Source organism: Nycticebus coucang, chromosome 11 (genome assembly GCF_027406575.1).
Source record: "Nycticebus coucang isolate mNycCou1 chromosome 11, mNycCou1.pri, whole genome shotgun sequence".
Taxonomy (NCBI): domain Eukaryota; kingdom Metazoa; phylum Chordata; class Mammalia; order Primates; family Lorisidae; genus Nycticebus; species Nycticebus coucang.
In genome coordinates, this window is record NC_069790.1 from 56,699,426 (window position 1) to 56,727,324 (window position 27,899).

A 27,899-nucleotide genomic window follows, 5' to 3' on the forward strand; every position below is an offset into this window, starting at 1 on the left:
ACAAAAGTTCGGATCCTTTCCGACCAACCAGGTTATCATCCCTTGGGCATTTTTATGTAGAGCCTCAAAATGTCCCTACATGATGGAAAATAAAATTTACGAGAAAAATCTATGAGATTTTCCACATCTGCTCCGGCCTAAGTACTCAAAAATATTTTTCAAAATGAATGAAGGTAAGGATGAGAAGTGACTCAAGGATTTACTTAGCTATAATTTCCTATACCATCTTGTACCTTTTCTGGATTTTAAATAGAAAATTATTATTGATTTATTAATATTGTTAAAAACCTGCCCCCAAGGGTTTAGTTCACAGCATGTAAGATTTGGGGTAGATATGTAGAGTATTTCCTTACTGACCTAGCAGACAGGAAGTAGTAAGTTCATATATAGAACTCTTTTTCAAATGAAAAGTCGATTTTCAGTAGTCTGGGATAGCTTTTAAAAGAATAGTATAAAAAGCAACAAAAGTTCCTTTTTGCCCTAAAAGTGAAAATAAAAAGGAATGTCTTTACATGGCAAACAATCATGCCTGCATAAATCATGGATGCATGAGATTATGAAGTTGAAATCATCTGTTGGTTCATCTGCATACAAGCAGTTTTCTTTCACCACGTATCTTACTGCTTAATTAACATCGATCTCTGAAAGCTTTCCTTTATCCCTTTAACACGCCTTCACTGAAAACAAACTTTATGTGAGATGCTGTTACTGGAGTTCTGGGGGAAGACAAAGAGGACTAAGAAACATTCACTCTGTGCTGTATACAGCACTGCTGGAAAGGAAATTATGGCCCTAGAGGGGCTTATAACATAAGCTTACGATTTGTAATGAAGTGGCTTATTCAAGTGTTAATATGTAATCTTTTATAATATTGTATATTTATCCATATTTCTGTTGTTCTTTGCTCCCTCGCCTGTGCAAAGAAATGGACGACTTGGGTACATAGACTGTTTGGTCAGCACAATTTTAACTGTAAATATTTTTATACTACTGGTTACTTACTGCACGCGCACACGCACACACGGACAAGTAGGTTTAAAAATTGTATCTATATTAGAATTTGGAGGTAATTGTTTTGTGGCAGCTTAATTCTAAGTAGTTAGTCTCTTCACTTCCAAGTGCAGTAGTATGTTGAAGGGAAAGCATAGCTTGGCTTTGTAGAAGGGTGTGAGCTTCTCGGGTTTGCACATTTTCCTTTGTGGAACAGTTTGTAGAGGCTGCGAGAAGCTGAGGCAGAACTCCTTGCTCCACCCCAGCCCCTTCCAGCTCATCATATTCTTACATAATTGGACAGAAATCTGCTTTTGGTTAGAATGCAGTTGAGGGCAAAGGAAGACTGGTTTTTTTTGATACATTAAATGTTCCAAGTTTGCATAAAAGTTCTGTCAAAGCAACAACCTAACTGCAGGCAGCTGGAAATCATTAAGGAAACTTGTAGGGGACAGTGATTAAAGCAGGATGGAATTTCCTCTCTCTCTCTTTCTCCCTCTTTTTATGATACTTTAAGCAAGTTAATGTTCCTTTTGAAAGTTGAATTAGCCCTCTGACTAGAAGAGCTGGAAAATTATTTGACTCCTTTACTTCCTAGAGACCACTCCACTGATTTCTGAGGCTGTTAATGCAAATGAGTAAGTGAACACATTTGAAACTAGCTGGGGCCACCTATTCCGTGATTATTCTTATATCTTCCTGGTCTGAGTCTGAATTGAAATGATAACCACCGAGTAACATTCACAACACTCTGTGGCTACTTTTCTAGTCTTACATGATAACAGAAAGCTACACTTTAAGACCCCAATTTTTGCTTCCCACCTTTCTTCTTTAATGGTTGCACCACTTTTCATGACAAGAAATAGTGGTAGAGGAATCTTTTCAAGTTCTTTTTTGCATGTTAAGTTTCTGTGTGTTCAAGGCATACTGGGACATCAGCAGCAAAAGGTGATGGGTAGAGGCTGTAGTCAGAACTGGGACAGGGCTGAGATTCCTCCCCGTGGCATGCCCAACCCTGATGTGGGCGGGCGTTGAATCTGGGAGGCAGGGTAGCGCAGAGGAAGCACAGATGATGGAGAGAACTTGTCAGGTGATGTGCACTGGCCAGTCTTGGAGATTAGTCAATAGGAGGGTGACCCTGGCTCCTGGCAAGGGATAAGGGACAGAGTGTCCAGGTCTCTCTGGTCTGGGAAAGCAGATTACCATTACATCCTTAGAAAACAAATTGATCATTTAGTAGGGGGTATTAGGAGCAATCTACCATATTAGACTCAGTTCCAACATTAGCTGGATCTGAACTCAAGGGGCAAAATGATTTCCTGCTATTGTTTGTCTGCCTGAGTCAGAGTCAGTGGGGAGAGGGGACTGAGCTTCAGCAAGTTGGGGATGGAGGCTTGATATAGTCTGTCATAACCCAGACCTAGCTCTTCTTCCCGCTGGACCACATGAATATCAAGTGTGACTATTCTCTCATCCCTTTTTGGAATAATTATTATGAAGGTTAGAAAACAGACCTTAGTGGAGTTTTGATGTGGAAAATAATCTTGTTGTAGTGAACAAACAAGGCTCCTGGGGTGGGATCACAAGACAGCTTTAATCTTTCCCCCCTTTCTTCTAACTTGCTCAGTAGGACAAATTCTTTTCTGTCCCTGGATAAAATCCGGGAACCATACATTGTCTTTTTTTTGATCACTGTCAGACAGTGAGAAATCCTTTGTGCTCTTCTAGTTACGTGAGAGGTTTTATTTTGTCCATTAAAATGTCTACTTGCATGTAAATAACCTTAATATTAGTTGAAGTTGAGGGTTCGCATCTCTTTTAACTTAGGTCTGCAGGAGATGGTGGCCTGAAGGAGGGAAGGCAGCCATGCTGAGCTCTGGCTGGGGTTCGCCAACTCCTGCTCCTAGGCCTCCGTCTCCTCCAGCTTGCTAACTGCACAGCTGACGGAGAGATGGGAAGTAAGAGGAAAGCAAAGGCATTGCTTGATCACCACTGAAGCTAGTCGGTGTTTGTACTCTCTGGGCTTGGTAAGTGTTTGAAGCTGATACTTTCTGCTGGCAACATTTAGTGAATTATTTGAAAATGTCCCACTCTCCAATCCTACATCCCTGGTGTTTCTAACCTGCAGTTCTTCTGATGTACAGGCAAGTTCATTACTGTAGTTACTCACTGATAATGGCTTAGAGGTACACTCCCATTTGAGCATTACTGTGTATCTCTAGGCAGCTGCGTTGGGCAGTATTTGGAGAACCCCAGGGTCGACCGTTTTCTGTTGAATGCATAGTAACCACACACATCCTTTATCTCAAGAAGGTCTGCTTCAGTCATTCTTTGTCTTCCATCAGATCGGAGTGGCTAGTTAGAGTTTTGCCATATTCTACTTCTCCGATTTTCTGCTAGCACCTGGGCACATGCTGAGCTCTTCACATGGTCCCTCTGAGGCCACTTTGCCTGGGTGGGAGAGGAGGGAAAACAATCATAATCCTTCTCCCCATGGGAAGTATGTGGGACTCAACACTCATCTCAGTCCTCCCACAAAATCCATGTTTTTAAGTTCCAGCTCCCCTTTCAGCCTCTGTTCTCCTTTGTAAGAAGATGGTAGGCTCCTGGACTGGCCCTCTGGCCACCTCCTTTGTCATATGTCTATCCTATAGAGAAGAGTAGGGTCAATCTGTCATTTCCCCTCTTCACAGTGATTGGTACCACCATGGGTAGATGAAAGCACTTAAAACATGTTAGATGAATTGAACAATTAACATTCAACCTCTAATGCAAATTTATTTTGCCACTGGAATTATACTCCAAGAGAAGAGACCTCTTTCAAATTCCAGGTTCCTCCTCAGCCTCCGTTGTCTGCTCTCTGCCACCTCTCAGCATATATAGATAGTACCAAACTTCTCAATGGGTTGAAGAAATGTTTAGCACCCATTAACCTTGAGGCCTCGGCATAACTGAAGAGAAAAAAAAAATCTTGTTAAAACCCTTTTCAGATATTAAGGGTTTATTGTTTTTCTTGGAAGTAGAATCATCAGAAAAGAACAAGAGTTTTCTTTTTCCTTCCAGCTTTATTAACTTTGTAGGGTTTTTTTTTTAAATTTAACATATGTTCTTTATTTTCACAGAAGTACAAAGTGCGAAGCTAAACTTATGTATAGGAATCTATTATTAAGACATACCTCTTGTTAAAGACAAACAAAACAAAACACTAATTTGGCAGAGGTCTGAAAGTCTATAGTTGAGTAGACAAACTATTAGATTGATTAAAGAGATTTTCACACAAGGACAGTCTACTAATTTGCTGAGCATTAAGGTTAAAAAATTCTGGCTACATTTTAAAGCAGGGAAGATCAATTAGAACATTCATTAGATTCCTATTTACAATTTAATTGTCAACTCTGCTCATTTGTTGGAAGCCTTTTTTAGTCATTAGTGTCTGTCAGTAAGAAATATGTCTTAATTTTGCTTATATTCATTTATTCATCCTTTCCTTCAATCAACAAACATTAATAATGTGCCAAGCACTTTGCCAGCTTTTAAAAATATACTGATGAAAAAGACAAAGCTTACTCTCAAGGACATATTCACTTCAAATTCTCACATAATCAAAATTACTAGAAAGGAGTTAGGTTTTTCTGAAGTTAGAAAAATAATTGCCTTTCACGATGGAAATACATATAAAGGACCCTGACGAATGCACAGCCTAATTTTTCTTTCCAGTTTGTGGTTTCAGCCCATTTACATGTTGGGTTCAAAATATCTAAATGTTCTACCAGCAGTGTCCACACCAATATCTGCAGTTTTGGGATTTTGTGATGTGGGCGAATTTTACTGGAGGTAGGTGATATCTCCAAGTGGTTTTGATTTGCATTTCTCTGATGATTAAAGATGATGAGCATTTTTTCATGTGTTTGTACCTGTCATCTTCAGAGAAATTTCTGTTCAAGTCTCTTACCCACAAAGAAATGGGGTTGTTTGTTCTTTTCTTATTGATTAGTTTGAGTTCTCTGTGGATTCTAGTTATCAGACCTTTGTCAGAAACATAACCTGCAAAGATCTTCTCCTATTCCGAAGGCTGTCTGCTTTACTTACAGTGCCCTTAGCTGTGCAGAAGCTTTTTAGCTTTATCAGATCCCAATAATATATTTTTGGTGTTGCTTCACTTGTCAGAGTCTTCCTCATAAAATATTTTTCTAGGACAATATCTTCAAGCGTTTTCCCTGCAGTCACTTCTAGTATTTTTATAGTTTCATGTCTTAAATTTAAATCTTTTATCCAGTGAGAATCAATTTTTGTTAATGGTGAAAAGTGAGGGTCCAGTATCAGTCTTCAAGAGGTTGCTAGCCAGCTTTCCCAGCACCATTTGTTAAATAGGGAGGCTTCTCCCCAATGTATGTTTTTGTTAGGCTTATCAAAGATCAAATGACAATAGGCGCTTGGGTTCATCTTTAGATTCTCTATTCTGTTCCTAGCCAAGTTGTAGAAGTAGCCAAATGCCCATCACACCATGAATGGATAAATTGTGGTACACACACACCGTGGAATACTATGCAGACATAAAAAAGAGGGAGACTTTACATCTTTTATGTTTACTTGGATGGAGCTGGAACATATTCTTCTTAGTAAAATATCTCAAGAATGGAAAAAAGTATCCAATATACTGAATACTTTTATGAAATCAATGTATAAACACACATTCATACAAATGATAAAACACAAACATAGTCCAGGAAGAAAGAGGGGAGAGAAGGGACAGAGGAGGGGAGGAGGGAGGGTGAGTGGAGGGAGGGTATTTGGCAGATCTCACCTAATGTACATGATGCAAGGGTACATTTCAAAACAACTAAGACTATAATATAAATGTCATAACACAAAAATTAGTAAAGGAGATGATAGTTATGTTAGTTTGATTTAAGCATTCCACATTGTATATCAAATCATCACATTGTACTCCATAAATGTATACAGTTATAATTTAATAAAAATTAAGTTAAAAAATAAAAAAATGCAACCCCCCCCCCCGAAAATACCCAAATGTGCTTTGGGCACTGTTTGTCTTCTCTCTACTTGTATTGTGTAATATATTGTGTTGTTCTTGACAGCAGGCACCGTGAACTTCATATGGACTCTGTAGGACCACTGGAGAGTCCATATGTGTTCTAATTTCTGTTCAAGTCAGGTCTGTTCAGGTCCAATGGTCAGTAACCTACCTGACCATTGGAATACAGAGAGTGAAGCCAGTTAAATCTCCCAGATTCTGAGCAGAGTGTTTCCTCAGTACAGCCAGTGGTGGGACTCTCATGCAGGGTGTTCCAAAAGTTGCCTGTGAAGTTACCATACATAGGGAAAATGGGAAATTGTAAACAAATGTGCCTTTATTTATAAAATGTTCATTACAGAATTTTAAAAAGAGGTGGTCAACTTGTAGAGGATATGCTATAAATATTTCACAATGAATATTTTATAAATAAATGTGCATTTAGCTATAATTTCCCATTTTCTCTACAATGGTGATTTTATGGGCAACTTTTGGGCTTTTGGGACATGCTATAGATGTGAATCTTCAGAGGAAGAATGTAAACGCCCTAAAATCATCTTAGAGGTCCTCTTTAGTTGTCCTCAGATTGGTTACTTTAAAGTCTGAGGTCCTCTTTAGTTGTCCTCAGATTGGTTACTTTAAAGTCTCACTCCCTTTTTTTGGTGCTTCTGGACAAGATCTGGGCCAGGAATTAGGCCCAATGGACCCTCCTGAATGCACACTCCCTACATTCCTGAACATTTAACAGTCAGACCCCAGCAAGAGGTTTCTTCTCTTGGAGTATAAGTCCAGTGATAAAATAATTTTGCATTAGAAGTTGGATGGTAATCGCTCAATGTATTAAGTGACACACAGAGGCAGGGTAATCTGGTGGCCAGAGGGCCCGTCCACGTGCCTACCATCTGCTCTGCCATTAACTAAATATGTGAACTAGATCATGTCATTTCATTTCTTTGGGCTTCATTCAGCTTCTTCTTCTTTTTGTTTTTTAAAAGTATTTATTTTCCTTTGTTTGAAAAATCTTAAAATATTTCCAACACACAGAAAATGCAGAGAATACTTAACAAATACCCGTGTATCCCCCAATGAAATCGAGTAGTTGTTATCCTTTAAATAAAAAGGATAAAATATGACACAGAGTTGAAATCCTCCTTCCCCTATTTTCTCTCCTTTTTATCCAAGATAAGCACATTTCTGAAGTTTATGTGTGTTCTTGCTACCAAAATTGTTATAATTATAAAAGTGATATGAAATATTATTTATGTATTTTTAATTTTAAACAGATATTTCCATATTACTTTAGTATTTTTTTTAGCTTCCTTTGTTCACTTAGTATTATGTTGATAAGATTCATCTATGTTGATACCTGTAGTTCTATTTATTCTGTTTATTTACTGTATTATTAAATAAGCGTACACCTCAAAAATTCCCTTTCTGTTTGCTTGAACATTTAGGTCATTCCTGATTTTCTGCTATTTCAAATCAAGCAGAAATAAACATCACTACTTTCAGGTCATCTTGTACACATATTTGAAAGTTTTTCTAGGATGGAGCTCCCCAAATTCTCAGAAGATGTAGTGTACCATATTAAAGATGGACTCTGGTTGGGTGTCAGTTTGGGTCCTCCAAGGTGAGATTAGATGCGAAGATGTGTGATATTTTAGAAAGTTGCTCTGAAGGATCAAGTGGGAAGGAGTAGGATGCAGCCGGAAGGGTCTTGTGATGTCACTGCAAGTTTGACCCCTGTAGAAGAAGAGAGGAAAGGGAGGGTTGAACAGGAAGCGTCTCAGACTCCAGCACAATTCTGAGAAAATACCTCCTGTTGACGGAGACTCCTCCACCCAAGGTGATTGTTTTGGAGGGCGCCAGTGTCAGGTAGGAATGGGCTGGCTCTAGCACTCCATGCTACACTCAGGTATGGGCTGGGGACAGTTAGGAAATTTTGACTTCGAAAGGCAATAGCTAGGGCTGATGGTCAACTGAGTTGCCAGCATAGTTTTCTTCAAGGAGATCTTAGCTTCTGTGGCCACTACTGATAGTGATTGCCGTGGCCCACAGTGGCTGAGAAGGAGCTGAAGCAGCTAGAGATCTGACCGACTGTCAGGTCAAGACCTCTCAGAACTGTGGCAGTGCTACTTGGAGTATACCATTCCTGCAAGGACCAATTCCTCTCTCCTGTTGGATAGAATCCATGGGGTTTCTGTCTCCCTTTTGAGGCAGGCCATGAAGTGAATGATATTTTTTTGTTCTATTTTGTCATACATTTCTATGTAACTTAACAGAAATGGGTTTATGTTTCCTTAATCCTCTATGTTATCAAAATTAGAAAGACTTTATTTTTTTCATCTATAAAATGACAGGCTGAAATCAATGATCTTAGGTCACTTTCTGATTTATTAATCTGATTTGATTTTTTTTCTAAAAAGTACCAAAACAAGTAGGCAGAACAACAGTGTTCTGTGGAGTGATGTAGTGATGGACAGGCTCAGAGAAAAGCTGGGGACACTGTGAGCTGACAGGCCATCTATATTTCATCAAGTAGGAGTATCACCTAAGTTTTACTTTCTGGTGATGTCTCTGAGGGTAGGGTTCATGGCTTATTCATCTTGTGTAACTGGCCCTAAATATATACTTAATGTAACTGAGGCATAAGAACATGAGAAATAACATGTATTAAACTGAACTCCCTTAAAAGAAGAACCGCTGCTCCTGTTCATCAGAGAGGGGTGGTTTAGTTCTGTATTTAAATTCATGTATTACATTTTAATTGTCTGTGTAGGTAGAAAGGGTAGAATTTAGATTATATGTAATTTATCTTTATATGGAAATACATATATTGGGTAGATAATTAAGGTTTACAGAGACAGAAAAGAAGATAAAAATTGGACCAGGACTTCAGGGCAAGATGATCTTAACTTTATTTTGGGATGGATAGTGCAATAGAATTCTTCTGACAAGGATATTGAAATGTAGACAAATTATTATTTTTTTGGAAAAAACTTCCATAGAATGCTCAAGCTGTCTATAATGAAAATAACATTATGGGTCTTTCTGTATATGGCTACTCAAGTCATTTTATGACAATAGCCAGTAACATTAAAGGAAAGGAGGCAAATGATCCCAGATTGGCTAAGTTTTAGATACGTCATTGGCAAAGTTCACCATCTCACTCAATCACATGCCACAGAGGCACATTTGGACTGTCTTTATGACCACAGTTGTCCCTTATTCAACAGGTCTGTTTTAAAAACTGCTTTTCCTTTCTTCAGTAGAGTCACAAAGGCTTTTCCATCCGTAGGTGTATTGAACAAAGAACTGATCTCAGTGAGCCCTGTTTTCTCACTTAGTAACCGTTCCTCTGGTGTTAATGGCAGTATAAGTCTGGTGCTTATAACCAAAGCAAGAGGACCTCTGTTGTGTGTGTTTGCATGAACTGGAGTCTGGTGATTTAGGGTTATGAGATTTCCTACTCTTCCCTAGCATTTATGAATTCAACTTCCATTTTCAGATTTCCAAAGACCACTTGAAGGTTTAAGTAATGCCTTTAATTATAACTTAAAGTATAGGCAATTGCATTTCATGAAGCTAACAATTATCCAGAGTATACTATTAGAGAGTAAGTTATTGAAGTCTACATAGTTTGTAAAAGACCCTTCAAAATAACTGGAGGAGAAAAGAGATAAACTAGATTGGAACAGGGAAGCTTGAAAAAAATTCTGATTATGTTTATAGTTTGCATGATAGTTGAGTCCTAATTCTCAGGCCTTGGGATTCTTTGTAAAAACTCGTATAGTCTCTCTTGCCTGCCTTTATATAGAAATAGAGATATTGGCCATGTTTTGATTAACTTTTAAAATATAAACACTGGGTGCTATTGTGGCAGTTTACTTTTTTTTTTTACTAAGTTTACATTTTATGTAATTCTTAAAATTTCCCTATGACATAGGCAATAATGCTCCCTTGAGAGTGGATGCTAAGAGGAGATAAGCAATTTGCCCCAGATCACATACATAGTTTTGAAGTAACAATACTGAACTGCATCCCAGATGTTCTGCTCTAGAATCTAAATTAAAAAGCCCATTATGTGATCAAGTGACAGAACAGGAGAGCAATTTTTCAGTGTCGAGGCACATTTAGGCAATTTTATTTTTATTTATTATTCATTCTTCTTTTTACAAATTTCTTTCTTTTCGTTTCACAATATTATGGGGCTGCAAATGTTTTGGTTACATAAATTGTTTTAGCAGGGTCTGCATATGTGGAAATAACACTCAGCAGAATCAAGCAGGTGGAAGGGGGGGAATTCATTCCTAATGGGTACAATGCACACTGCCTGGGGGACGGGCACACTTACAACTTTAGGCAATTTTAAAAATTAAGTAAAATATGCATAAGAATGACACTGGGAAATAAATACCTTAATTTATGAATCAATATCAACTTTTATTTTTTTTAACCAGCTTGGCCCATTTTTTCCTAGCCATACTCACTTGTGCCTGTAACCTAGGATGATGACAATCTAGGATAAAGGAGGGACATATTTGGAGTCAGGCATGGTTTGAAATCCAACCTTCATTTATTAGTTGTACATCCTTAGGCAAGCTCTTTGCTTTACTTATTTGTAGGATGATAAAAAAAAATAATAGAAATCCACCAAGATTTTTTAGGAATAAATGAATGAGATAGTATCTTTAAAGGGTCTGCTATTCTAGGCACTGAACAGATGTGGCCATGATATTGACAGTAGGCCAAGCAGGGCGTTATTTCAACTTAGAATATCTCACTCCTTTTCAAGGTAGATGGTTTAAAAATGCATCATGGTAGGTGTGTGATTAGTTAAGTGACCTAAATAGGCTACATGTCCTGGATTTTCTTGCTTTCTTTTTTTTCAAAAGACAGTCTCACTCTGTCACCCAGGCTGGTGTGCGGTGGTGGGTTCTTAGTTCTGTGTAACCTCAAATTCCTGGGCTCGAGCTATCCTTCTGCTTTGGCTACCCAAAGTGCTGTGATTGTAGGCATGAACCACCACTCCTGGTCAACTTCCTGAATTTTCTACATAATTTTATTTAAAATTTTAGGATATGGGATGGAAATTTCTTAGCCCTCTTATAGAGTTTGTATACTTTGATGGACTGGACTTATTCTTTGAATCTAAGGTACACAGTAGCTTTGAGTAAAAGTGGAAGCCTATTTTCCAAACTAAAATATTTTCATAGGTCCAACAACCTTTCTATTAAGAGTATCATTGCCTGAGATGTGGTCTGGTTGCCTTGCCATGGCTTTTCTGAGTGGAATAGCATGAAAACCGTGCTAGAGTGTCTTAAATAATAGCCTGGTTTTGTCTCCTCCTCAATAACGGTCTGCAGTGCACACTTCTGGAGGTGGTCGTTGTAATGTGCCTTCTTTCATCAGGTATCTGAGCTGCAGGCATGTGGGTGTGTGGGAAAGAGAAGCTCTGTGGGCTCTCAGCCCTCCCTCCCCACTCTGCCTTCTCTCTGCTCTCTCAATCTTGTCTTCCTTCCCTGCCTCTTCTTACCTGGGCTCCTTCATATCTCCTGCAATTGAGGGATTTGTAACACAGACCCGAGAACACCTTGGTAGGCTGGGCAACTGGGCAGTCTTCAGGTGGGCAGCAGGAAGCAGGTGCCTTTTTCATCTGTAGTGCTCCCTTAAAAATGTGTAAAAAACGCATAAGTTACTTCAGAGATAACATCTACTACAATGCCCATGTCACAGCTACCATCAGCTAGCATTTACTGGGCACTTACTATGTGCTGGGCATGACATCCTTTGCATAATTTCACATATTTCTTATAACAACCTTGCTGTGTATGAACTGAATGCTGTCCCTCTAAATTGATATGTTTCAGCCCTCTCCTCCCCACCCCCAGAAGTAACAGGGCATTTACAGAAGGAATTAAGGTTAAATGAGGTCACTGGGGAAGGTACTTGATCAAACAGGATTCGTGCTCTTACAAAAGAAGCAGCAGAGAGGGCCTGCTCTTCCTCCACCAGGGGAGAACACAGTGAGAAGACGGGCATCAGCAAGCCAGAGAGTAACTGATCCCGCCACATCCTGATCCTGGACTTCCAGCCTCCAGAGTTGTGAGAAAATAAACTTCGATTGTTTAAACCACCCAGTCTGTGGTTATTGTGTTGTGACAGCCTGAGCTGTCTAACGCCAGCCTTAATTGGGCCCCTATTTTATAAATGGGGAAACTGAGGCTTACGTTACTGAGTTAAACAGTTCTGATCCTCTTACACTGTCTTTAACCCTCTTTGTCTTTTCTAGCTCAGGGTGAGATGTAGGAGGCTGCTTTGTTATGTTTTTCTAAAGCCATGAGTTTGCTTCCATTCCCCCCTCTTATTTTTCTAGTCTTTCCAAAGAATTATCCTCTCTCAGTACTCAGCACTCTTGACTTGCTGATTTCTTTCCAAATCTTGTCCCCTAAACCCATGCAAGCATTTTGCTATTGCCTTGAGGCCTCTTTCATCTCTTTAAAATGTTTTCTGAAGATTATTTCCTCTCTCAGGCTCGGAGGCTCTCTCTCACTTACCAAGCACATCTTTCTCCGTCCCTATTAAATGTTTTCTTGTGTTCCACTTGGATATAATCTCCTAAAAGACTTCGGGGGTTTTCGTTATTGTTGTTTTTGTAACTTTGATAGAAAGTTCTTAGTAATCTGAAGACAGGGAGTAATGAGAAAAATAGGCAGACAATTTGTCATTTCCTAAGTAAAGATTTAGTGAGTTAATCTTCACTCACTATCTTACTGTAAAGAATTTAAAGATGATTTATTTTGTCTTATTTTAAAAAAAATTCTACCCGTTTCTCTGCTATTTTAATTATGAAGAATTTCTTTCAAATTTCCAATTCTCTACCTCTGGGGGTTTAAATGTTCCCCTAGCTTATTAAACTGCCAATATCAAGACATCTAGTAATGAATGACAGGCACATTTTTAGTCTTGAATACCCAGGGACGTCCTATTGTTTACATTACGTGTCTCATGTAAGGGGAAAGTAAAGATATTCCCCACAGATCTTCCATTTTCCCAATTTTGTGAGTCATCCTTTCTTTCCTATTCCTTGCCTAAACCTGTAATAAATCATCAGGTCTAAGAGATACAACTTCTTAAACATCGCATTTCATGCAATCGGTCTTCTTGTCTCCAGTCCCCTGCTGTTATCTTATTGCTAACTTGCTGCCCTCTTCTTGGATATAACCCTCCCGTGCCTTCTCCTTGAGCAGAGGATAACAAACACGGTATACACAGCAGGGCACACACAGTCCTGCAGGCCTTAGTTATTATCTACACATTACATCTTAATCTTATCAGCTGTCCTTTCTCCAGCCTGATCCCACGCCTGGAAATTTTGAACTATTGATCCGTTCCGTACGCATTGCTAACTGTGTGGTACAGTCACTGGGGGTACAGTGATGGTCAAGATAATAGTCTTGTGTTCTTGGAATGTTCAATCTACAGGAAATATAGATACGTCCACCAGAGGCTACACCAGAGGGTATTAAGCTCTACACTGGGGAAGTTACAGTGTGCTATTGGGGAATGTGGAATTCATACGTAGGGCAGACTTGGAGAGGTCAAAGAAGACGTGTTATATCCAAGTTAAGACCTGAAGGTTGAGCAGTGCTATTCGGGTCTCACCAGTGCTTCAGAGTTGAGAACAAGGAGTAACTGCTTCAGACAGAGAACATACCATTTGCAAAGCTGAGAAAGAACATGTAAATTCATATTCAGAGAACAGTGAGTAGTTCGTTGTGGCTAAAGCAGGAGTGGCTGAGCAAGCTGTGTTGGGAGATGAAACTTTGGGAGATACATTTCCTTAGCAATCAGGGCCTTTATGCCATTTCTCATGCTGTTCCCTCTGCTGGAAATGTCCTTTCCTTTCCTATCCACCTGGCAGCCTCCTACTTACTCTTGGACTTAGCTTAACCATCACCTTCTCTGTAGAGTTGTCTTCATCTTACTTAGGGAATACAATTTTTATATAACTCATACTTAGGTTTACTCTCATACTGCTGTATCTGTTTCTCCTGCTACCGGGTCATCTCCTGGAAGGCAATGTTGATAATCTCTTTATCCTTATACCTTCTTGTTTTAGCAAGGGCATTATTATAAAGTTGATGCTCAACCTGGAACATTTGCTAAGAAATCACTTTTGGAAAGTATTCTATTTCCCATGGATAATCAAACATTTTGCTTCATTTGGGTCTTGAGCTAGGGTTGTGTAGGTGTGTGTCATCATACTTTAACACATCTTTTCGTATAGAGAGTTAGGAAACTGCTCAGCAGAGTTTAGTTTATTTCATTCCACAAGTTTACATGAAAATCAGATATGCCTTCCAGAAGACTGTGATCAGGGCTCCAAATTCCTCACTTCAAAGATTGAGTTTATTATAAGAATTGAATGAACAAAGTTCGGGGAGGAAAGGGACATGCCACATGGCTTCTATACTGAGAGTCGAGAATTGATGCTCAGTGGTTGAAACGTTGCTCCTGGTTTCTCGTGGTAGTTGATACTAGAATCCACCCTGGCCTCACTCTCCTGGTAGCACCCTCAGGTCCAAGAAGAGTGTGTATATGAGTGAATTTAAAGAGTTGTATTAGAAAAACCCAAGCCACGCCGGCCATGACACATTCTTGACTGAGCATATTATCAAAGAGAGAATCTGCCATCTTACCAGGTAGGGGAATCCCAAGCCAGGTACTAATTGGTAGAGCCTTGCCTCCCTGGTGAGGGAAGTTATCAGGTTAGGGTGATGGGCACAGAGTAGGTGGCCCACCATATACAAGAAAAATGGGAAATTGTAGCTAAATGTTCTTTTATTTACAAAATATTCATTACAAAATTTTACAAAATATTCTCTATGCGCTGGCAACCTCTTAGTAAAATTTAGTAATAAACATGTTATAAATGAAAGTACATTAAATTTAGGTACACTTTCCCATTTTCCTTATGTATGGTGACTTTTTTGGAGACTTTTGGGACACCCTGAGCATCTCGATGGGATCACCAGGTTGTTCAGCCCACCTGTTTGGTCAATACTTTATTTAGTCAAGAAGATTTACTGAAAATCTATCATATGCCAGGCACTTCTCTAAGTCTTTGGTATATAAAAGTAAAAAGGCAGGCAAATGTTTGCTCACATGGAGCTTATTTCCTAGAAATAAATACATATAAAATATAATTGCACATAGAGATAACTTCCATGAAAAAAAAAAACACAGGGTAAGGAGTTGGGTATGAGTAGTGTGTAAGTATAGGGGAATTGTTTGACAGACAGTGGTCAGGGAACATCATTCTGAGAGAGGGATATTGAGCAGAAAATGAAATGAAGTGAGACGTGGAGCACGTGGCCACATAGGTGAGGGTGCACCCCACAGAGGAAATGGTGCACAGCCTGAGGGGAGAATGAGGCCACCGTGGCAAGGAGCATTATAAGAGAACAAGGATGTTAATGGTGGGAGATAGTGCTGGAGAGGTGATACCCATGGTAGATTCTGAGGGCCATGCAAGTCTAGAAACTATTGGCAAATTTCGAGTTTAGGTTTCTAAACTACACTTTGGAGTAGTGCCTTTTATCTCTCAAGGTGCAAAACCTGGACTTGGTGCTTTCACCAAATTGCACCCCCAAAAGTACCCCAGATGGGTGAGGTATAAAGCAGTGAGCTGAGAAAGCTTTCAAATAAACAAACACCTCCCACCAAACTTTTGGCATACGGCTGCAGAATCTCTGCAGAGTCTGTGCTGAGAATGGCCAGGCTTCTGAATATATTGGCCTTAATGAAAAACACAAATGCTCTTTTATTTTTCTTTTCCTAGAATATATTTAAAGATTTTGAGTTTTCACAGTGCCTCCCAAATATGCTCTTCTTTTTTCCATGGTCCGACTGCTACCAACTCCAATATTTTCCTCTCTGGACATACAAACTTGACTCAAAGTAGAGAAATTAGTCTGGCTTCAAATTACTGCATGTGGAAACTGAATCATTGAATCGGGGTGGAAGACTTTTCACATTATCCCATCTGCCTTTTCTACCCAGTACGGAGGAGAGACTTCTGGGCACAAGTACTCAGTCATTAATTGATTGTGAGGACAGTGAATGCCACAGCCATTCACCCCCTTATCTGGGTTATAATGGACAGTGCTTGTGGTTGAACTACATCTTTTAATTATTTCATTATTGAAGATTATATATGAGCTTCTCCATCCTCTATTGCTTCTTGCTTCGAAGATTGGTGTTTCCTTTTTAAAAAAATTAATTAATGCATTTTATAGTGCACATTATGGTATACAATTTGATGTTTTGATATATGTATACACTTTATAATGTTCCAGTCAGGGTAGTTAGCATACTGACCACCTCATGCATCCCACAGCACCCTATGGTGAGAAGACGCAAAGTCCCTCCTTTAGCGACTTTGCAATGCACAGCACTACTCTTAACCATAATTACCCAACTATGCAATAGGACACCTGAATGTACTGTTCCTATTTAATTGTAACTTTGAATCCATTGATCCGTCTCTTTCCCTATCCTCCCCTCTCCCATCTCTTCCCCAGCCTCTGGTGATTGCCGTTCTACTCTATTTCAATGAGATCCACTCTTTTTCAGATCCCACGTATGAATGAGATTGTGTGTTATTTGTTTTTCTGTGACTGGCTTATTTCACATAACAAGTAACAAAATGTTGTTTAGGTTCATCTGCTTTGTCTCAAATGACATGATTTTTTTCTTGTTTTTTATGGGAAAGTAGTATACCACATTTTCTTATCCATCTCTCCATTGTTGGGCATTTAAGTTGATTCCAAGTCTTGGCTGTTGTGGATAGTGCTGCAATAAACATGGGAATAAAGTTGTCATTTTGATGTGCTGATTTCATTGCCTTTAGATATACCCAGTAGTGGGATTGCTGGTTCATGTGCCCATTATATTTTTTAATTTTTTGAGGAAGGTCCATTCTGTTTTCCACAATGGCTGTACAAATTTACGTTCCCATCAATAGTATATAAGGGTTCTCTAATCTCCACATGCTTCTCAACACTTTTTCTCCTTCCTGATAATAGCTATTCTGACTGGAGTGAGGTGATACCTCATTGTAGCTCTGATTTGCATTTCCTTGATAACTAACGATGCTGGCCATTTGTATGTCTTCTTTTGAGAAATGCCTATCAGGATTTTTTGCCCAGAGTGGTGCCTGTGGCTCAGTGAGTAGGGCACCAGCCCCATATACCAAGGGTGGCAGGTTTGAACCTGGCCCTAGCCAAACTGCAATAAAAAATAGCTGGGCGTTGTGGCAGGTGCCTGTAGTCCCAGCTACTTGGGAGGCTGAGGCAAGAGAATCGCCTAAGCCTAAGCACTGGAGGTTGCTGTGAGCTGTGACTCCACAGCACTCTACCAAGGGTGGCAAAGTGAGACTCTGTCTCTTTTTTTTTTTTTTTTTAATTTTTTTATTAAATCATAACTGTATACAATGATATGATTATGGGGCATCATACACTCACTTCATAAACCATTTGACACATTTTTATCACAGTGGTTAACATAGCCTTTCCGGCGTTATCTCAGTTACTGTGCCAAAACATTTACATTCTACATTTACCAAGTTTTGCAAATACCCCTGTAATATGCACCACAGGTGTGATCCCACCGATTCCCCTCCCTCTACCTACCCCCCCCTCTTTCCCACTTCCCCCTATTGTTATGTTGTAGCTGGGTTATAGCTTTCATGTGAGAGTCCCAAATTAGTTTCATAGTAGGGCTGTGTACATTGGGTATTTTTTCTTCCATTCTTGGGATACTTTACTAAGAAGAATATGTTCCAGCTCCATCCATGTAAACATGAAAGAGGTAAAGTCTCCATCTTTCTTTAAGGCTGCATAGTATTCCATGGTATACATATACCACAATTTATTAATCCATTCGTGGATCGATGGGCACTTGGGCTTTTTCCATGACTTAGCTATTATGAATTGGGCTGCAATAAACATTCTGGTACAAATATCTTTGTTATGTTGTGATTTTTGGTCTTCTGGGTATATGCCCAGCAGAGGAATTACAGGATTGAATGGCAGATCTATTTTTAGATCTCTGAGTGTTCTCCATATCTCTTTCCAAAAGGAATGTATTAATTTGCATTCCCACCAGCAGTGCAGAAGTGTTCCCTTTTCTCCGCATCCATGCCAACATCTCTGGTCTTGAGATTTTGTGATATAGGCTAGTCTCATTGGAGTTAGATGATATCTCAAAGTAGTTTTGATTTGCATTTCTCTGATGATTAAAGATGATGAGCATTTTTTCATATGTCTGAAGGCCGTGTGCCTGTCTTCTTCAGAGAAGTTTCTCTTCAAATCCCTTGCCCAGCCTGCGATGGGATCCCTTGTTTTTTTCTTGCTGATGCGTTTGAGTTCTCTGTGGATTCTGGTTATTAAACCTTTGTCAGAGTTATACCCTGCAAATATCTTCTCCCATTCTGAGGGCTGTCTGCTTGCTCTGCTTACTGTGTTCTTAGCTGTGCAGAAGCTTTTTAGTTTGATCAAGTCCCAGTAGTGTATTTTTGAAGCTGCTTCAATTGCCCGGGGGGTTCTCCTCATGAAATACTCACCCAGACCAATTTCTTCAAGGGTTTTCCCTGCATTCTCCTCTAGTATTTTTATAGTTTCATGTCTTAAGTTTAAATCTTTAATCCAATGAGAGTCTATCTTAGTTAATGGTGAAAGGTGTGGGTCCAATTTCAGTCTTCTGCAGGTTGCCAGCCAGTTCACCCAGCACCATTTGTTAAATAGGGAATCTTTTCCCCACTGAATGTTTTTAATTGGCTTGTCAAAAATCAAATAGCGGTAAGTAGCTGGATTCATCTCTTGGTTCTCTATTCTATTCTAGATATCTACTTCTCTGTTTTTGTGCCAATACCATGCTGTTTTGATCACTATCGATTTGTAGTAAAATCTGAGGTCCGGTAGTGTGATTCCTCCTGTTTTGTTTTTATTTCTGAGTAATGTCTTGGCTATTCGAGGTTTTTTCTGATTCCATATAAAACGAAGCAATGTTTTTTCAAGATCTTTAAAATATGACAGTGGAGCTTTAATAGGGAGTGCATTGAAATTATATATTGCTTTGGGTAGTATGGACATTTTGATAATGTTGATTCTTCCTAGCCATGAGCATGGTATGTTTTTCCATTTGTTAACATTTTCAGCTATTTCTTTTCTTAGAGTTTCATAGTTCTCTTTATAGAGATCTTTCACGTCTTTTGTTAGGTAAATTCCCAAATATTTCATCTTCTTTGGCACTACTGTGAATGGGATAGAGTCCTTAACTGCTTTTTCAATTTGACTGTTGTTGGTGTATGTAAAGGCTACCGATTTATGAATGTTGATTTTGTAACCTGAGATGTTGCTGTATTCCTTGATCACTTCTAGGAGTTTTGTAGTAGAGTCCCTAGTGTTTTCCAGATACACAATCATATCATCTGCGAAGAGCGAGAGTTTGATCTCTTCTGACCCTATACGGATACCCTTGATCGCCTTTTCTTCCCTAATTGCGGTGGCTAAAACTTCCATTACAATGTTGAAAAGCAATGGAGACAATGGGCAGCCTTGTCTGGTTCCTGATCTGAGTGGAAATGATTCCAATTTAACTCCATTCAATATGATATTGGCTGTGGGTTTGCTGTAGATAGCCTCTATCAGTTTAAGAAAAGTCCCTTCTAGACCAATTTTCTTGAGTGTTCTGATCATGAAGGGATGCTGGATATTATCAAAAGCTTTTTCTGCATCAATTGAGAGAATCATATGGTCTTTGTTTTTCAATTTGTTTATGTGCTGAATTACATTTATAGATTTACGTATATTGAACCAGCCTTGAGACCCTGGGATAAAACCAACTTGGTCATGATGTATAATTTGTTTGATGTGTTGTTGGATTCTGTTTGTTAGGATCTTGTTGAATATTTTTGCATCTATATTCATTAGTGATATTGGTCTATAATTTTCTTTTCTTGTTGGGTCTTTTCCTGGTTTGGGGATCAGGGTGATATTTGCTTCATAGAACGTGTTGGGTAGTCTTCCTTCTTTTTCTACATTTTGGAACAGGTTGAGTAATATAGGTACTAATTCCTCTTTAAAGGTTTGGTAGAATTCTGACGTGAAACCATCTGGTCCCGGGCTTTTCTTTTTAGGGAGGTTTTGTATAGTTGATGCTATTTCTGAACTTCATATGGGTCTGTTCAACATTTCCACTTGATTCTGGTTAAGTCTTGGAAGGTGGCGTGCTTCCAAGTATCGGTCTATTTCCTTCAGATTTTCATATTTCTGAGAATAAAGTTTCTTGTAATATTCATGAAGGATTTTTTGGATTTCTGATGAGTCTGTGGTTATTTCGTCTTTGTTGTTTCTGATTGATGATATTAGAGATTTTACTCTTTTTTTCCTGATTAGGTTGGCCAGAGGTTTATCTATTTTATTGACCTTTTCAAAAAACCAGCTTTTTGATTTATTGATCTGTTGTATTATTCTTTTGTTTTCAATTTCATTTAATTCTGCTCTAATTTTGGTTATTTCTTTTCTTCTACTGGGTTTGGGGTTGGAATGTTCTTCCTTTTCCAGTTGCGTGAGATGTCCCATTAAGTTGTTAACTTCCTCTCTTTCCGTTCTCTTGAGGAAGGCTTGCAGTGCTATAAATTTCCCTCTTAGAACTGCCTTTGCCGTGTCCCAGAGGTTCTGATAGCTTGTGTCTTCATTGTCATTTTGTTCCAAAAAATTGGTGATTTCTTTCTTAATCTCATCTCTGACCCAGCTATCATTCAGCATAAGGTTATTTAACTTCCATGTTTTTGTATGGTATGCAGATTCCTGTTGTTACTCAATTCAAGTTTTATTCCATGATGGTCCGAGAAGATGCATGGAATAATTTCTATTCCTTTAAATTTACTGAGGTTAGACTTGTGACCTAAAATGTGATCAATTTTGGAGTAAGTTCCGTGGGCTGATGAGAAGTATGTGTATTCAGTTTTGTTGGGATGAAATGTTCTGTAGATGTCTGCTAAATCTAAATATTGGATGGTTAGGTTTAAATCTAAGATTTCTTTGCTCAGCTTCTTTCTGGAGGATCGATCCAACACTGCCAAGGGAGTGTTGAAATCTCCAACGATTATGGAGCTGGAGGAAATCAAGTTACTCATGTCTGTTAGAGTTTCTCTTATAAATTGAGGTGCATTCTGGTTGGGTGCATAGATATTAATAATTGAGATCTCGTCATATTGAGTATTACCCTTAACAAATATGAAGTGACCATTCTTGTCCTTCCTTACTTTTGATGGTTTAAAGCCTACTGTATCTGCAAATACAATTGCAACACCTGCTTTTTTCTGATTACCATTTGCCTGAAATATGGATGACCATCCTTTCACCCTGAGTCTGTATTTGTCTTTTAATTTGAGATGTGACTCTTGTATGCAACAAATATCTGGCTTGAGTTTTTGTATCCAGTCAGCTAACCTATGCCTCTTTAGAGGACAGTTTAAGCCATTCACATTGATGGAGAGTATTGATAAGTCTGGTGGAATTTTGGGTATCGAGTTTTTCAAAGGTCCAATGGACATTTTTAATCCTTTCGCCAGTGTGGAAGTTGGAGTTTGATCCGAAGTTTCTGAGTGAGTTTACTTTTGTGGTATAGGATTGGGTTGGTCATTGTGGAGGATAGGTCTGAGAACATCCTGAAGAGCTAGTTTACTTATGGCAAATTTTTTCAACATATGAATGTCATTGAAGTATTTAATTTCTCCATCATAGATGAAACTCAGTTTAGCTGGATACAAGATCCTGGGTTGAAAGTTTTTTTGCTTTAGGAGATTAAAAGTTGATGACCAGCCTCTTCTTGCTTGAAAAGTTTCAGCAGAGAGATCTGCAGTTATTCTAATATTCTTACCTTTGTACGTTATAGTTTTCTTTTGCCGGGCTACTTTGAGAATCTTCTCTTTCATGTTAACTTTAGTGAAGCTAATTATGATATGTCTGGGAGATGGCTTATTGGGGTTGAATCGTGCTGGGGTTCTGAAGCTGTCTGCTATCTGAATTTCAGATTCTCTAGGCATGTCTGGAAAATTTTCTTTCATAATTTCATGTAGAAGGGCCTCTGTGCCCTTGGCAGCCACTTCATCATTCTCCGAAATTCCTATAACTCTGATGTTGTTTTTTTTTTCGAATTATCTGAGAGCTCTCTGAGTGAGTGATCCGTTTTTGCTCTCCATTTCTCTTCCTCTTTGAGAGATTGGGAGCGTTCGAAGACTTTATCTTCAATGTCAGAAATCCTTTCTTCTGCTTGCTCCATTCTGTTACTGAGGGATTCTACTGTATTTTTCATATCTTTGAGGGCTGTAAGTTCTTGTTTCAGTGTGTCTAAGTCTTTGGTGGTTTTGTCTTTAAATTCATTAAATTCTTGAGACAATTTTTGAATTTCTCCTCGAATTCCTAATTCCATTTTATTAATCTTGTCTGCAAACCAAATTCTGAATTCGACTTCTGACATCTCAGCCAGTTGTTTATGAATGGGATCTTCAATCACATCTGCCGTATCTTTTCTTGGGGGGGTTGATCTATTCTGGTTATTCATGTTACCAGAGTTTTTCCGCTGATTCCGCCCCATGGTTTACTCCCTTTGGTTTTTCCCCTGGGGTTTTATCGAGGGCCTGTACAGTGTTGTGGCCTGAGAAACTGGGGCCCTGTCTGGTGTGGTGGAGCAAAGTGGTTCTGTCTTGTTTTCAGCTGGTTTCTGTTCGATCCTATTGCAACTTCTACTCTGGCTTGAAGTCTCAGCTGTGTGGAAAAATCAGCAATTAAGTCACCCCGCCTGCCCACCTCTGGCCCCAGTTGGCAAAGGAGAATCAAACCTTCCTACAATCGCACACCCAGGGCACCGCCTGAAGAGTCCTCTGTCTATTAGCCCAGTTCAAAAGGTCCAAATCAACTGTCTCAATCGGCACTTGTCTCGGGTGGAAGGGTTCAAGAGGTCTCTGGGAACTGGATCACAGGGGCCTGGTGACTCCTCTGACACAGCTCACCCCAGTGCAGCGTGGAGTCAGGAGGAGCCACCCAGCAAACAGAGCAGTCTGGGAAGGTTGACGTCTCCTTCCCCACTTTGCCCCTCCGTCGGACCCAGTCACTGGTATCTCTGCAGATGGCTAACCCAGTTGCCTGCAGTGAACAGACACTCCAGGGGTTTGCACCTGCCTGAATCGCGAGGAAGTCTGCCAGGCCCCCGCAGACTGCCGCTATCTAGCAGGAGGAGATGGGGCCTGACATCTTTGAGTGTTTGATGCAGGTGATGGGAAGGAGGTGTTCACTCAGGCTTAGCCCCGTCCCTGATGCATGCTGCTAACAGAACAGAACAGAACAGACAACTTTGTGAGGTTCTGTCTCTGTTCCTGTCGTCGCCTACAGGAGACGGGCTGTTTTGAGTTCAAACGTCTTTGCTGCTGGAGAATTGCGTCTGAACACCTCTCTGGGTCGGCCCCGCCCTGGAAGCTTCCCGGGTTTGTGAGCCGTGTCACCGGTGGCCTCCTCTGGTTGCCCAGGGAGACAGGGGGTGTGGCCTCAGAATATCCAGAAGTGAGCGTTCTGCCGTTAAAGAAAAAACGGCTGTTCATCTACCTCCAGGGAACTGCTGCTCTGGTGTGGGCACTCAGGCGACCCTTTTCTCCTCTGTCCCGCGCCCCAGAGTCAGCACTGAGCGGCCGCAGTTTGTGCTGGGTCCACACCCCTTAAGAGATCCCCCAAGAATCAGAACTCTTGGGGGATGGGCCCCCAGACCCCGATTGGGAGTGGGGGGGGGAAGCTAGAGTTTCATTCAGTGTTACGCAATACTACGGTCCGGGGTGGGCTCCTGCACTGCTCCGCAGGGAAGTGCCGCCAAGGCTTGATTTCCCCTCAGCAGAGTGCCCTCTCCTCGCTCATGTATCCCAGAGTCGGCGCTGATCTGACGCAGCTCAGGCACTGTGCACTCCCCTCGAGAAATCACCCAAGGAGCCGAACTCCTGGGGGATAGGCCCTCAGACCCCGAGTGAGAGTAGGGGTTCTCAGCTCTCAGCGGGGAGGCCAGAGTCTGATTCAGTCTTGGGTCCCCTATGCCCGGGGAGGGTTGGTGCACTGCACCGCAGGGAAGTGCCGCGAGGCATGACTCCCCCTCAGCCCGGTGCCCTCTCCTCACTCGGCGCGCCTCAGAGTCAATGCTGACCAGTCGCAACTCGGGGACTGTCCACTCCCCTTGAGAAATCACCCAAGGATCCGAAGTCCTGGGGGACAGGCCTCCAGACCTCAGTGGGCGGGAGGGGAGCGCCGGGGATTCAGGGTTGCCGGCAAAGGATTCCCAAAGTTTTATTCAGCCCTATGTCCGGCAGGAGAACGCCACGGCACCCCAGTAGGGGAGGTAGGTCCAGTTTTTAGAAGGTCTCTCCCGTGGAGTGTAGTGGGAGGGGCTTTAATTTCTGCCCGCTTGTTCAATTTCTGCCCGCTTGTTCAATTGTGGGGCTCTAGAGCCGGTCTCATGGGGGAGGGGGGACTCCCGTCCGCTTGGTGGTGGATTTTGTACCTTTTTTTGCGTCCTTGTGATCACAACTTGCCTCAGCGGTGTTGATGTGCGTTCTTCAGCCTTCTCTCTTGGTGAGGCTCAAGTCCACCAGGATACTTACTAAATTCCTGTCCCTTAACTCTCCTTCTGGACGGGAGCCTTTGTTGAAAGCTGGCTTCAGTCCGCCATCTTGTCTCCCACCTCCGAGACTCTGTCTCTTAAAAGAAAAAACAAAAACAGAATTTTTGCCCAGTTTTAATTGGGTTATTTAATTTTGCTCTTGAGTTATTTGAGTTCCTTATATGTTCTGGATGACTAATGATGTTGGCCATCTTTATGTCTTCTTTTGAGAAATGTCTATTCAGGTTTTTTGCCCATTTATAATTGGGTTATTTAGTCTTTGCTGTTGAGCTGTTTGAGTTCCTTATATGTTCTATATATTGACTCCTTGTCAGATGTATAGTTTGTAAATATTTTTTCCCATGCTGTGGGTTCTATCTTTACTGTTAATTAATTCCTTCCTCTGCTGTGCAAAACCTTTTTAATTTGATATAAAGATTGATCTTTCCAATGGCATGAATGGTTATGAACCAATAAAAAAATATGACAAGTACAGAAACAGTTTTGTAGTCTATTTCAATCACAGGTTTATGTGTTTGTGTATGGAGTGGTGATGAGAAAGATGGGGAAAGGACGTTTTTCTCATCACTATTTCTTCAAAGAAAATCAATACAGAGTTGTACCCCCTTGGATATTATGTTCCTAAGTGTGCAGGTTTTCCTTTTCCTCTTTTTCTTTTTTTTTGAGACTCTTATTGCTTTGCTTACTGTATTAGTTGCCTATTGCTGTGTAACAACTTTCCAATTTCTGTGAGTCACCAGTGTGGGTGTGACTGACTGCACTCTCTGGCTCAGAGCTTCTCACAATGCAGTGATCTGTCGGTTAGGGCTCCAGTCATTTCAAAGTGTGATCTGAGGAGAATACTCTTCCAAACTTACTGGCGTGGTTGCTGGTACAGTCCTGATGGCCATTGACCAGAGGCATCAGTTCCTTGTCAGGTGGGCTTCTCGATAGGGCTAATCACAACCTGGCCACTTGCTTCCCCTGAATTCAAAGCTCTGAGAAGGGATGAGAGAGCCCAGCAAGGTAGAATTCACATTCTTCCTGTAACCTAATCTCGGGAGTGAGAATCCCTCACTTTCTCTGTATTCTGTTCATTAGAGTCTGGTCACTAAGTCCAGCCCACACTCAGGGGAGGGGATAATACAGAAGTGGGGATCACTGGGAGCGATGGTAGCATCTCCCTACCACACTTATTTATTAATTCTTAAGAAAATATTTATGAAAAACATAGATAAAAGCCTTGTCAAATGGACTGGGGTTTTTGAAGGGGCCCAAATACAAATAAGTATACAGTGTGTTATGTTTCTCAAAGTATGATTTACAGTCTATGTGAGAAGAATTACTTACACTCTAAAACTATCCTACAACAGCACGTCAGCATAAACTAAGTGCTCAGAGAAACATGCAGGCAGGAGAACTCACTGTGGAGACAATTTAAGAGCTGTTCCCAGTCTAAAAGAGAAACCCACTTCCGTGGGATGCAGCTGATGTTAAGTGGGATGCTTTACAGGATGACTGTTGGCAATCTACTGGGAACCAAACCGGAGCCCAACTAAAGAGCTCTTTTCTAAAATCTTTCAGGATCTTCTGACGGTATTGTCCAACAATCTCCGCCCCCCGCCGATTTCCTTCTGGTCCCCCTCAAATGCCTGAGAGGAAAGGAGAAAATAGGCCTTGCTGTTCTTATGATGATGTGACTGAAAAAAAAAATTGTTTCTAGATGGGCTCGGTGGCTCACACCTGTAATCCTAGCACACTGGGAGGCCAAGGTGGGTGGATTGCTTGAGCTGAGGAACAAAAGGAAGATTCCCATCTTTACTAAAAATAGTAAAACAAAAACAAAAAAAACCTAGCTGGCCATTGTTGTGGGCGCCTGTAGTCCCAGCTTGGGAGGCTGAGGCAAGAGTATTGCTTGAGTCCAAGAGTTTGAGGTTGCTGTGAAGAACTATGATGCCACAGCACTGTACCCAGCATGACAGAGTGAGACTCTGTCTCAAAAGTTAAAATTAAATAAAAATAAAAAAATAATTAGTTTCTGGAATTTTCTGAGACAGTTTGTTTGGAGCTCCTGAGCACCCTTTCTGTTTGTACTTGGAAAGTAAGCAATGATTAGGATTGTAGGGATTTTGTTTTCTTTTGTGCTCTAGAACCCTGGCCAATTCTAGCCTCTCATTTAGTCAGTGAGGAAAATGAAGTCCTGAGATGTTTTGATGACTTGCTCAAGTTCACATGCGTTGCGAAGAGAGCGGGGATTCACCAGCTTGCCAGCTACTGTTCTTTCCATGACATCCCACTGCCTTCTAGAAAACGTGCAAACACAGTGGGTTCCACCTGGACTCTTACACAGCACATTAGATCTCACTGCAAGTGCAGTGACAAGGATGGTCCTTATATCACATGTGAGGACCCTAGTCAGTTTTGGAGGTGACTTTTTTATTTTCTCATACCAAACTACTATTAGTTCAGTTTTTTTCAATAGCACTGTATCTTTCAATGGAATATTCCATAAGGAAAATTGAATACCTTTTAGGAATATCTGCTTGCCAGTGTAGAAAGAAGGAAGCCTTAGAATTAAAGGAAATTAAAATGCTATTTGAACTTAAATTTCAAAATAAAACCAGTTTACCTTTAGCAATGATAGAGGTTCACAGAGATATTCTAACGTACAAGACTTTCTTAGAACAGTTGTATGTTTCTAATAAGTTTTACATATGAAAATGTCACTCTAGAGGGAAAAAAAACCTCCATGTTTTAATTATAGATTTAAGAAATAGAGTCTTTATTAAATCTAGATTTTAATTTTGTGCCCATATCTGGGTTTAAAGCACTAAGTCTCTAACCTCTCAATTCTTGAACTTCTTTTGTATTTTCCAGGAGGTATCTTCCAGACATGAAGAGGAAATGAGATAGCATCACCTCTTAACTATTCCTTCATCCCCTCCACACTTTCTTTTTGTCCTCTTTAATTTTAAGAATTTATAGTGCTAGCTTGAACTTTCATAAACTGTAATATTCCTGCAGAAAGTGATAACAACCACATTAGATGCTGTGATTTTCTTTAATAAAAGTGATATAACATCTCTCCTTAACAGAAATCTCAAACCCCAAATTAAAATACGGTTAAGTATCACAGATGATGTTGATATGGGTGTCACTACTTTGT

The 27,899-nt window shown here is 40.2% G+C and overlaps 1 long non-coding RNA gene across 1 annotated transcript; it reads left to right on the plus strand.

Annotated features, from left to right (window-relative positions):
- The first annotated feature begins 1,568 nt into the window (after nucleotides 1-1,568).
- Nucleotides 1,569-27,701, plus strand: LOC128560257 (uncharacterized). The gene is made up of 3 exons (XR_008372913.1): nucleotides 1,569-1,628; nucleotides 2,818-3,017; nucleotides 27,611-27,701. It is a non-coding gene; the product is annotated as an uncharacterized LOC128560257 (long non-coding RNA).
- The last annotated feature ends 198 nt before the right edge of the window (nucleotides 27,702-27,899 follow it).